The 13,515-nt window shown below is 35.5% G+C and overlaps 2 protein-coding genes across 2 annotated transcripts in view; both read right to left on the bottom strand.

Annotated features, from left to right (window-relative positions):
* Window positions 1-13,515, bottom strand: part of LOC139136829 (uncharacterized) — a 328,762-nt gene that overhangs the window by 191,853 nt on the left and 123,394 nt on the right. The window lies entirely within an intron of this gene.
* LOC139136828 (probable serine/threonine-protein kinase pats1) overlaps window positions 11,047-13,515 on the bottom strand; it is a 32,422-nt gene continuing 29,953 nt past the window's right edge. Inside the window, exon 6 of the mRNA XM_070704664.1 lies at window positions 11,047-13,444. The gene's annotated coding sequence lies outside the window, so the exon portion shown is untranslated. The remainder of the gene's footprint in view (window positions 13,445-13,515) is intronic.

Below are 13,515 nucleotides of genomic sequence, written 5' to 3'. Positions count from 1 at the left end.
ACAGCATTGATAGCGATTACAGGTTTGTAACTATTAAATATAGCTGCATCGCATACGCCTAACTTTTGCCTCAGGACTAGTATTATTTGACACTTAAAAAGGAGGATTCGTAATCAAGGCTGTTATGATTTGTTCAGCTACCCACTCTTCTTACTGCAAAACTTGTAATCTTATAAAAGAGACTGTAGTTTCAACTTTTACCACGATGTTTAGCATTTGTTTCCTGAGTAACAACTCCATACTTTGTTATTGCCAGTAACTTTTGCATTTTAATATTTGGAATTTTCAGGTTTTGAAGAACACCCTTTTGTTCTACCCAACATTTTGAAATTCATAGTGTACAGGTCATTAAAACAACTAGTACTACGCCAAGAAAAATAAAACGTTTCTTTCTTATTCTAGACATATTTCAAAATTATGTGGTGACGCGGGTTTCTTTTTTCATTCTTCAATCAACAACGCAGGAAAAAATGACAACATCATGATGCACGCAGAGACAAATGTACAGCAGCGTTGCTTTATTATTTTTGTACAGCAACAGTTCAGCGGTTTAAGTGCAGCATTTGCACAGTTTTCACAGAGTAATATAAGAGTGAAATATGTATACAGTTCTGATCTGAATGTTAGTGTCAATTATTTGTACGGTTCTGTTTTATACATGCACTATCGTGATGTATTTTTTGCAGTTTTTTTTTCATGTATTTCCTCATTAGCAGAAAATAGGACGCAGAGGAAGAAAAAAAACTTTATTTTCTTTGTCATCATATCAGTCTGTATGGCTGACAAGTGACCACACCATTAATGGACTTTTATTGTAATACTATTTCCCATTTGTCTATGACACACACTTTTTAAAGTCATGTAAATGGGAAATGGGAAAATGATCTTTGACACGAAATTTTCATGTATAACAACTAGTTCAAGGATATATCAACACATAGGACACATATTAAATTTACAGAATGAGCTAGGATGGTATACATCAATTTGGCTTAAAATGCTGGTTCGCCTAGACATAAAATGATGTGGTGAGGCAGGAATTTGTTACTGTAATTTTTTTTATTCTTCAATCAACAACACGGAGTTAAACATGTCAACATCATAGGAATGCACGCAGACTGCACAGCAGTGTTGCTTAATTATTTGTGTATAACAACAGTTCTTTGATTAACTTAAACGCAGCATTTGCACATTTTTGACAGCGCAATATAAGAGTAACATATGAGTACAGTTCTGAATGGAATATAAGTGTCAATTATTTTTTAAGCTTCTGTTTTATACATATACTATCGCCGAGTTTTTTGTGTTTATTTTGTTTTTTAATTATTTCCCCATGAGCAGAATAAAGGCTGACGCGGCGGATCTGAATTGACGGGCACGAGGATGACAGACAAAATTTTTATTTTTCTTGTCATCACATCAGTCTGTATGGCTGACAAGTGACCACACAATCAGTGGAAATTTATTGTAATGCTATTTCCCGTTTGTCTATGACACACTTTTCAAAATCATGTAAATGGGAAATGAGAAAAATGATCTTTGACAGGAAATTTTCACTTATAACAACTAGTCAAAGGATTTGTCAACACATAGGACACATGGAAAATTTCCAGAATGAGCTATGATGCTCTACATCAATTGTACTTAAAATGCTTGTTCGCTCTCTCTGTCAAGCATACTTTTCACAATCATTTCACATGGGAATTGAGATGCGTGAGCTTATAAATGTATTTTCACATGTGTTAACAACTAGTCTAAAGATTTCTCTACACATGAGACACATGGAAGCTCAAAATTTGCACATTGTATCATCAGTGCAAGTACTTTCAACCATGGCAACCGCTTGGGCCCCGCCAACGCTGCTTGCAGCTTTAATTGTATAATTGTATTTTTTGGGAATTTTTTCTATTCTTGGTCAAGAAATCTTCTCTGAGACCACAACTCCAATTGATTTGAAAGTTGGTGTGGAGGTTTTTAGGGTACAGCTCAGTAAGACTGTTTCAAATTGTGGTGAAGTTTGCATAATTGTATTTTTGGCAAAATTTTTACCATTGTCTTTTGCCAAGTCTTTTTTTTTAGCTACTATAGACTATAGTCTATAGAAGCTATTGGGATGGGTATCCGTCGGCGTCCGTCGTCAGTCTGTATGTATGTATGTATGTATGTATGTATGTATGTATGTATGTATGTATGTATGTATGTATGTATGTATGTATGTATGTATGTATGTATGTATGTATGTATGTATGTCCGTTTGTGAGGCGTCCGTCCACTCAAATATCTTGAGAACCGCAGTACTTTCTGATTCGATATTTGTTGTGTAGATGAAAAATATGATTTTGAGAAACTATTTTTTTTTATTTTTTGATATTGTTGAAAATAGGCAAATTAATGCCAAAAAAGGTGTTTTTGATAAAAAATCTTCTTCTTCATAACCGCTGGTCAGACAGCTTTGTTATTTGGTGTACAGGTCTCTAGGGGTAACCCAACTTAGATTTGTTCAAATTGTGATGAAATATGCAAATGTGTATTTTTAAGGAATTGTTTTGTCATTTTTGGTCAAAATTGACTTGCATTGTATGTAATTCTTGTACTGTATAAACCCTATCAATTCACCCAGAAAAAAATAATTATTATGATTTTAAATAATTGAATTAATTAGGAAATCATCAAAGCCAAAATAATTTTTATGTAGAATTATCAGAAAGTTCAAACTTTTTTGACAGTTCATAGTGAAATGCGTACCATCTTGGAGGATTAAAACATGTAAAGGCAACTTTCCTGAATCCCAAACTTTGACATATTCTGAACCGTCATTATTGTGCCCTGTATGTTATCTAAAAGAAATTGCTCAAAATAGTCAATAGAGATAGAGATAGAGAAAGTTCTAATTTCCATTTATGGTTGACTTGGTAAGGATAAATAAAATTACTTTTTGAGGAAAAAAATAGAGTGGTCAATTAAAGAGTGGTCAAAGTGATAGGGTTTTTATGGTAAAGCTTGGCTGTAAGATTCCTCATGTGCTATTTATAGCAATTGTGCAATCTGTGTAAACAGTGCAATGAAAGGTACATGATTCCTTATAATGCTTTTGATGACCTTGAACTTCTTAAGTTTCAAACATTTGTCTCTTCAGTGTGCTTTCTCTGAGTATGTACCGTCTCAACTTATTCAACAGAACTCACTTACAATGTTAATGAAAGATATCCACCTTCTTCATCAATACATGTGTCACAAAAGGTTATTCTCTACATATACACAGCAGAGCTCTGTCAACTGTTGAGTTGCTTGTTTTTTCAAAACCGCTGGTCAGACAGCTTTAATATTTGGTTTACAAGTCCCTAGGATGACCTATTATTGATAATTTCATACAGTCAGGAAATACTTAATTTTGTATCCATGTCTATTGTAGCTTCAGGGACTTTGGCCCTATGTTTTTAAATCGCTGCTACAATTGTACAGACGTTCAATGAATGACTTGAAATATTGGTTTCAAAAAGTCTGGTTATATTATTGTTTTGTGATTTTTTTCAGAAACCGCAGCTTTTGTTTAACAAATGTGTCAATTATTGTAAATATTTCATTGGATTAGTATTATTTAGTGAATAAAAAGGACATATTTTTTTAATTGCATAACAGTTGTATGAACTTAAATTGTTGATGTGTGTAGTGTAACATGTGAGTATGAGTAAAATGAAAGAATACTAGTATATCATGAGAATACCGGTAATACATTTTAATCAATAATGGTAGATATTGTGCATACCATCCTATGGCAATATGCCTGCACATAATTCTGTAAACACAAAATGGAAGAATGCAGAAAAGATATTAAATATCCGCGCTGTACATATATATCAACTTGGTCCTGTTTGTTCCCCATAATAGAACTAACTGCCCCATATCTATTTTCTAAGCATGTCTATGCATCATTACAAGTGTAATTGTTGATAATTGCACTGAAGTAAGGCCTTTTGAAATGGATCTGTCAAAAATAACATAAAGGATACAGAGGCCATGTTTAGAAGCAGAATACAAGGTTATTTTGGTATACAATTATGAAAATAAAATGATGAAACAGTACAAAATGTGCAAAAGGTACAGGTTACTGTTTCAAGTAAATATCGATTCATGAGAAATTCAAAAAATTAAAAGGAATGACAGCAGAGCAGTGATATTTTATTCGATTTCACGCAATGTACCATGGGAAAATTTAAGGCAAGAGGGTGGATTCCCATGATCACTAATTTCACGCAGAATCCATTGAAATCCTGCACAGGATTATTCAGGAGACTGTCTTATGGAATCCATTAAAATGCTGTAATGGATTCTGCTGTGGATTCTAAAAGTGTTCCGTATATAGAAGAATCCATAATTGGATACCTTAGGATTCCCTGAGTACCCACAATGGATATCTCTGGATTCCCTTGGATTCTGATTGAATCCACGGAGGAATCCACAACAATGCTTGATGGATTCTGGCTTTTTCACATAGTGATTGTTGCCTGAATACATGGGTTTATGTGCCCTCGCAGCAGGTTGATAATATCATGGAAATAACAGACTCTGCTCTGACCATTAACATTTATCTATAGGCTTGGGCAAGACTGAAAGCCAAAATAAGCATGCTCGCCAAGCCTTGTTAATTTTGGACTTTCCTCTTGCCCTTGGCCATAAATTAATGATAATGGTCAGGGCTTCTCCCAATTTTCCTATAATATTAATTTCATTTATTAAGGGTTAAAATAAGTGTGATAAGGCCATTTGTGTACAAGAAATTAAATTTTGGAATTTCAGCAAATGCACTATTCATGTATGTACACAAGGCTGCCAAAGGAACAAGGAACAATTTTTTTCCAATACAAAACTGACAACATTTTTGCACTCTTTAGACTTTCTCCAAGTCTGTGGGCATGTAAATATCAAAAATGAATAAATTGAAGCAATGAACTTCGCAGACTGGCAGGCTAGGTGGTTGGCTGGTGCTCAGATAGTGGGGTGAATGCCATTCCCTACAGACTTGTGAACCTTGCAGGGTTTCAGTAGCTATAAATAATTCATATGACATCAGGTAATAAATATGCATGACTAATCTTAATCTTAATCAAGCATAATTTTCCAACTCATTTAAAGTTGGAATAGAGAAGAATAGTGAGTATAAATATGTTTTCAGAATTTTTAAAACAGTCTGTGAATCTTTCTAAACATGGGGGATATTTTTGCCTTCCCTGGGGAATCGCAGCGGTACAATTATCATAATGAATCATGGTAATCTCCAGTCCTGTGAAGTATCAGTAAATTTCACAATTGCAATCACCTTCCCCGATTTTTGTAAACACGTACGGCCCCCCATCACAGCTCTGCTCGGTTCCATACCCAAACCGGGTATTTGATTCCGCTCTTGCTGAAATATTGTAATTTTTCAATAACATTGTTTCCAGAGAATGTTATCGTAGGAATTATAACAAAAGATGATTCATTCACTGGCAAATTTTTAGTAATTCTGGGTAAGAAATACATATATGATTGCAGAAGATGGCATAGAACACAGGCTCTAGAGTCAATGCAGGCGAACCGCTAGCCGCCACTGATACAAAATTTTTATTGTATCAGTGGCGGCTAGCGGTTCGCCAGCATTGACTCTAGAGCCTGTGGCATAGAATACCAAGGATTCGACAATTTACAATAAGGGTACAAGAAAGAATAACGGTAGAAAAACATTATTTTATGATTCAGCGGTGAGAATAAGAACAGATTCTCACTAATTGCGAGAAAGCGTCATTTTCTCGCTCGAGTCTCACAATTTTTCCCTATGATGCTGTACGTGTTGAGGCTTACAGACCACAGACGTTCTGTTGAGTGGATAGTTTGTAAAAGTGAAGTTTCTGCTACGTTCCGACGTTCTCCTCCGTAGCCTTATCACCATTTGAAGAAAAGGCTACAGAACAGAACGTCCGAACGTAGCATAAACTACACTTTTACAAACTACCCACTCAACAGAACGCCTGTGTTACAGACAAGCTGCAGTACAGTAGCTCGCGCTCGAGGTATTTGGGTCGGACGGCAAAACGTGACCTCGAGCCACTGTGCAGTTACACACACTGCCACACCAGCAGTGCCATGCCGAGCTAAAGCGGCAGCATACTGATACCATGGTAGTACCTCAATGCTGATACTTACGTGGAAAAGAGAGGACTTCGCCAGTCGACGAAAATACGTGATCATCAGCTGCTCCCGTACAATGGTGAGACTTGGCTGCAGTACGATGTAACAAACACAACTCATACGCGATCGCGTGGCCGCGCATTGAAGTGACTTGGGGATTCCTCGTACAGCCTCCGGTCACCGGGGTGACCCTGACCGGGCGTTTGTGACAATAGGGCCGCTTTACACAGGCATATCCTTCCATGACAAGCAATCAAGTACGCCATTCTTGGCTATATTTTGACAATACATCAAAGAAACTCGATGTACAAATTTTACAGAATGCTTTATAAAATATAAACCAACACTCCTAACACATTACGCTTTCAAGTGTAGTGTTAATTTAGCTTCGCTACACTTCGCTACACTTGTTCTCATTTGCATACAACTTCCCACCTCGCTTCTTGAATTAGATGCTGTAAAAGTCTTGGCTCGAGTTCGCTGACACTGACACCGAAATAGAATTAATAACTCATACTCTGGAAAGGCAAATATTTCGACTAATAAATTTAACTGGTGATAGATTTAGGAGTGAATTATGCAGGTCCGTTGCTTATGGCGGTAAAGTAAAATTCTAATATTTCCTGAATTTGACGAATTCGATTTTAGGCGTAATCTTACGTTTTTGGGTTAGTGTTTGTTCACATATTCCGTGTGTCGTACTCACTATTGAGAATTTACAACGATTTTCGAATGTTGTTCCGCCGTATCGGTCTCGAATTTCCAAAATTCGTTTTTGAAATATCAGAAATCAAAATCGATAAAACGAAACGAAAAATTTTAAAATTTGTTTGGATGCTAGGGAGTCTCCCCATAAAATATCACATTTGGGTACCTACAGTGTAGCGAAGATTAAAGGAAAACGTTACAAGGTCTGTCTGCCGAGTTGTCATGGCGACAAGTTTTCTGACCGGTCTCTTTAAAGGCTGTCTACTTCTCTTACCCTCGTGATGTTCGCTTCATGTAACGTTTGAACTTGTCGCAAAAGAAAGGTTTGCAGTTGACTATAACGTTGCTAATTATGGAGCTTGGAAAGGTAGTCGACGCTATGAGGCACTTCTCACGCCGATTTTAGCTGTATATTTTTGCCAAAATATCGTAGATTGACTGGACTGATTAGAAACCCAACATCCAACAATGCGGGGAATTTCAGAGATTATTTGCTATTCAGGGCATCCACTCCATTCATAACTTTGAAATACTTAAAAGATTAAAGCAATCATCTCTTATTATAGGGTGACTTAAGGTGGGGCTGCATGTTGCCAACACAGTTTTTTTAAAGCAATATTTCTCGTCAAAGATGAAAAGGAAATCCCTAAGAAAATCCCCTTATACTGTATATTTTCAAAACACAGAGACTCTAAGGTTTAATGTGTTAGCAGTAGTTTACTCGAAGGATGAAGTAGGTGTACATTTGGGGTAAAAAACCTCAATTTTGGTATTAATGTTAAAAAGTAATTTAAGTCAAAACCTTGTCGCTATTTTATGAAAAGTTATATTTCACATAAAAGAAGTGTATATGTAGAAAGAAACGACTGCTTTATTTTGCATTTCAACATAATGTGAAAAGTTCAGAAAATTTGACCCAACCAGAGTGGAGTTACATTCTTTGGAAGTTTTGAAATTGGGAGAAAAAGAAGCCGGGAAATCCGATGTGTCTTTTTGCATTTGAATCCCTCAGTATTCTCACGCCCCGAAATAGGTTTTTTTTTTCATTCAAGCCCCTTTTTTTCCGCCCCAAGGCTTTCAGTGGAATCAATTAATATATTTAATGTGACAATAACTAGCGCTGTTACTGGTAAACAATTTTCTTGTAAAGACTGATTTATGTTGCCTCATTTATGGTGTGCTGGATACTATCGGTATATGAAACTATGACCTCAACAAGACAATGCAGTCATAATTTCCGAAACTATCCAATCTGTTTTTGGTGTGCCTGACTTTGCTGTCCGTTTCCACAATGCTCCTTTGATGTCCAAGTTCTCCCGTCGATTGCTACACGATCGAGGTGGTCGACTCTGTTCTGGTACCCGGACAGCAGTGCCTTCAGGCCAAATAAATTTCCCTACCGCAGCACACTTCGAGGATTTAGGTCTTCTTATCAAACAGAGAAACCTTACCTTTCGTAAAAATAAACGCTTTCCCTCCGAAAAACCGTTTAAGTCTCGTACGAATTTGAGACAAGATGCTAGAAACCATGCTGCGGGATAACGAACTGTCGTTTGACAAGTCGAGAGAAAGACCGCCAAAATTCAAACATCGACTTCGGGGAAGGACCGATGCTTCGAACAAGGAAATCGTTTGAAAGTTCAAGCAAGCAGGACAGATGGCATTCGTCGGACAGGGTGACTCTCTCTTTCATGAACTTGGAAATGACAGAATGTTTCCGGAGAAACCAATTTTACCTGAGAATACCACAGAGCCGCAATACAAGACGTGTGCAGTCGTAACAAGTAGTGCAAAACTGAGCAGAATGAAACTTGGAGAAGAAATCGGTAGGGTGTAATATAACTGCTATCACCTCTTCCAAGCAACGAAGATTGATATTGAATTTTCAAACATATAATTTAGCTGACCAAATGAAGACGTTGAAAAGTATTTGTGTCTGCAATACTTATAAATAGTGTTTCTGATTAGTTGGTCGGTTGAAAACAGTCTACGATGCACTGAAATCAACTGCTGATGATTTACATTCTTGCATAGATGGTCCTTCAAGCTACGGTGTATAGTTGTATTTGTTATGAAAGCTCTGATTTTAAATTTTATGGATTTTTGTAATTGGCTTAGAAGTCATATTCTATTCTGTATGGTACGTCAATATTTACTAATACAACATTATTCGTTAGAAATCTATATTCACTCTTTGAAGTGACAGATTTTAACATATTCCTCAAACTTCAAGCGTCCTCTTTCAAATTCACTGATAAAGCTCAAGGGTCACCGTGCGAGGTTTGGTCGTAGAGAAACAAAAAGCCTTAATTTACTGATGTAAGTTGAGAGCAAAATATTTGCTGAGCCTGAGTTAACTCAAGGGAAAATATATTTTCTCCTTTTACAAAGACCGTGAAGATTTTATTCGTACGAAGAGCCTTAAAATAAGTCAAAACAAGCCCTAGATCAGAAAAGTACCTTTAAACTTGAGAGTCTCAATGTCTGTTCTCGAGGCGTATTATACCTGAAGTCATAGTCCTACAGAGAGGTAACGGAGAGTCTATAAAGTAGAATGAGTTACCGTCAAACTCATCTGAGTACAGATCAGCAATGTTTTGGATGTGCTATTTTTATCGCCCACGTAAATGCGCATAACATTTCTTTGAAGTTAAAGTTGTGTTCGCTCCTACTGTCGTTTTGTACTTGCGAAATGTTTCACCATCTTTGTCGTTTTTCTTCATGTCTAGCTTTAGTGGCTAAAAACTGCAGCTGAACCGCACATTTTTAGAGGTGGATGGATGTTGTTATTATGATCTTACATACCGCATACTCTCGATGCGATGGGAACGAAAAGTTTGGTTCAATGCGACCAGCAATCAGTAAATTTACAACAGTCATTTGCATCAGGCAACGTTGATGCTTTGGTGAAATGCAGGTGTAAGGTGAGTGTGATAAAATAAAGAGTAAATTCAATTTCTATAAACAGAACACTTATTCTGTGGTTTTTATAGATGGCATTTTGTTAGTAAAGACAAACACATAGAAACGGTAGAATGCGATCAGCGTTTTAACGGAATTTAAATAATTAATAAAATGAATGTATATTGTGATTCGTGACTCAAAAATTAATTTTGAAGAAGAGTTGCTGATACCTAAGCCAAAACATATATATTTCACGACAATTTTTTGTTCTGTTTTCGCTTGAATAGGTTTTTGGTCATTGTTTTTGCTTGTACGTGCTCTTTTGTCATCATTTCAATGGTTAATTTTGTTGTTCTCTTTTCCAAAAACAAACAAATTATCTCAAGAAAACCGTTCCTTAGAAATTAAACTGCAGCGCCATCTATCGACAATCACATAACAACCAGTGATGTTCTTTTGTGAAGTACCGCATCATTCTGCCACTGGCTGGGCTGTGCTTTCAAACATTGTCAGGAGAAGTAGTTCAAATTTGTCATGTTTACACTCTGTTAATGCGTGCCCTATATTATACATAGGACTCGTTTCGCTTAAAGGCGCCCTTCTCAATCCCTGGTTTTCGCATTAGCGAATGTGTCAACAGCCCATTTACAGTTTGTCATTGTTTTGTTTTCCATGAATATTTTATCAAGGAAATAATATTTATATTAGATAAATCTGATAATTGAGTGGGGGCTTTAAGTGTAAAAATATATTAATTGCATCGATAAAAAGTATTTCTACGCTTGTGAGAAAAAAAACATCTACACCAACACAGGCATAAATTAAGTGTTCACGTTAAATGGATTGTGTAATGCTCTTTAAATGCACTGTATATCAAACACATGTAACATTTGACATTGTTCTGCCTCTGTACTTTCTGCCCAACAAAGCTCTTTTCATCTCGAACAAACAGGCTGAAATTTGAGGTATTATTTTGTATTTGCGGCCTTCAAACAGGGTCGATGACGATCAGCGTTTTTTTGAATCATATGAAAGTCTTGTCAATAAATAGTCCAACAATTGGGAAACGAAATTAAGGCCTAACAAAACCTTATTACGTTCTTGTATGGATTGCCATTTCGACTCTCGATCTCTTTAATGATCTGCAATAAGTTAATGAAAATTGAATGAACATCGATGAAATACTCCCTCTGCGATGAAGTGAACACCTCGTTAAGGATGGATAGAAGCAGAAGGTGGAATAATTGGCAAACAAGCAAACAAAAGAAATTTTCCATCCTTATGTACATCATTTTTATTTGTTTAACAAATGCTAATCATTCAGTTCTGAATAGACATTACAAAATATTGTGATCAAAGATATTATGCCAGATATCAATATTCGTATAGACACACAAAATGTCACGAATTAATGTACACTTACTTTTAGCTACCAATTCAGGTATTGTGAATTTCATAAGTGAACGTAGAAAACGAACATAAGATGTACTTTTACATATTTGATCACTGTAATGTATCTGCACCTCTATATTTGTCACCAGGAAGGACAACTGTGATGCGTAAAAAAAACTCGTGACAAACTGTATCCAAACTGTGAAATCATACTAACATGCATATTATCTTCAAATAAAGGAAACTATCTACAAATGTGTATCCAATATGAAAAAAATGTAAACATGAAAATGATAATTGAAATTCATTCACATCCAAGAATATTATCCATTACACTATACGTATTTCACTCATGAAAGCGACAACAATTATGTATTACAATTATTTTAACTTTTGATAAGTGTATTTGGTTTATAAAAGCTGTAAAAAAGCATCACGGATATGTCCAAATCTTCCATTAAACTACCTGTCCTTATATTTTCTACATGAATATGAATTATCATAATGACATGTCCAAATCTTTCAATTTACTACCTGTCTAATATTTTCAATATGGATTAAAATTCATACTGACATATATTTTGTCTCAAATAAAGATAAATGACTAATGTGGCACAGAATATTTGATTAAAGAATATGTGAAAGCAATGTTAATTAATATCATTCAAAAGTACTGTACATTACGATTAGGTCTTCTACAAGTTACCGTGTCATAAAAAGTAGGTTTATAAGCCTTCATTACTATTAGCATAATCAACTGGTCACATCGGTTCACAAGTATTTGGCTGACAAATACAGTAAATGAATTAAAAGCTTCAGTAAAATATGTGTAATACATAAAGAAAACTTGTATGTGTAACTATAAGAATGTGAGCTCATAAACCATAATCACTATTGGCATTTCCAACTAGCTACATTGATATACATATACTTTGGCCGAGAAATACAATAAAAGAAATGAAATAGTCTTTGAAATATATGCAAAACACAAACAAAGTTGACTTATCTAAAATTAGATTCTACAATTTCAATTTGCTATTGAAGACTTTACCTTCTTTCATGATAATCTTTTCAGGTATACTTAAGAAATATTTATAAATCAAAAACGAAGTCTTAGGTAATCGATAACATTCTCGGATATAGCACGAGCAAAGGAATGGAAAAATTAACGGCACTCTTGTTTTACGATAAATAAGAAATATGAGTCATGATATATGAAAATTTAGTTTCTCTAACAAGAACTTTATTCGGCAATCGATTGAACGCTTAAATTATTGATAATGAGGTTTTGTCATACCACATACAGCTATGATATTCTTTAATGGTTAAAGTAAAATAAAATAAAAATGTAGAACCCCAAAATACAAAATAATACATCAACCGTTCTATTCGACACCTCTTTAAGATAATGAGGAACACACTTTTGATTTCTGGATATTTTTCAAATGTTTAGAAAATAGGGCAATGAACGTTTGATCAATGTTGTGCTTCTGCTAATTGGATCATAGTGTTTGATTTGCGCTTTAAATCATAGAATAAATCCAATATATCCTCCAATGTCCAGATGCCCACTATTATGTCAAAAGTAGTAAAAGTAAAAGAAACAAAACGTTCAATGAAATTATGGAATCTCCTAGCTTCTTTCAGCAAACGCCGAGACTTGTATTTCGTAGGTATGTCGAAGCCCTACTGCAAATTCTCTAAAATGGTGTTTAAGTAGCCAGAAATCAGTCTAGATACTAACTCTTGGTTGTTAATTTACTGAGTTTATGACCGTATTTGAACCTTGCAGGCGAGTTTTTAACATAAATTTCTGCAAAAAATTCTTTCACGCATATGCTCATTTCTAAATCTGAAAGTGAAAGGAAAACATTTCCGTCTTTTCTCAAGTACATCCCCACTCGAAATCTCTGTCCCAAACTAACAGTATAATAGCTCAAACTATCTATAATATACATTGCCATTGTAAGCTGCAAGACTTTCTTTCAAATCTGTACGACATGGCTGCTTCATTCTGTCTTCAGGTATTCCTTTATCAGATCGACCAATGGTATTCTGCCCATTCGACGAAATACTTTTTTGAGCAGTTCAAGGTCCGTCTCTGATACGTAGTTGCGCTCGCGCAGATGACGAAAGACATCATAAGGTGCTTTGAGTTTCTCTCCATCATGTCGGCTGATTTGCGTTGGCGTCAGTAGATTAATCATGAGACGCGTGTCATCTTCTGTCAGGTCCTCTTCCAGTGTATAGAATAGCTCTGACAGACCATCGACATCTGTATCACAATTCACAAAAACAGAATTTCATCATAAGTCTTGCTGTTTCGTTAATAATGCTCACGGTGTG

The sequence above is a fragment of the Ptychodera flava genome, chromosome 7 (assembly GCF_041260155.1).
Source record: "Ptychodera flava strain L36383 chromosome 7, AS_Pfla_20210202, whole genome shotgun sequence".
NCBI lineage: Eukaryota > Metazoa > Hemichordata > Enteropneusta > Ptychoderidae > Ptychodera > Ptychodera flava.
This window is presented reverse-complemented; position numbering and strand designations above follow the sequence as displayed.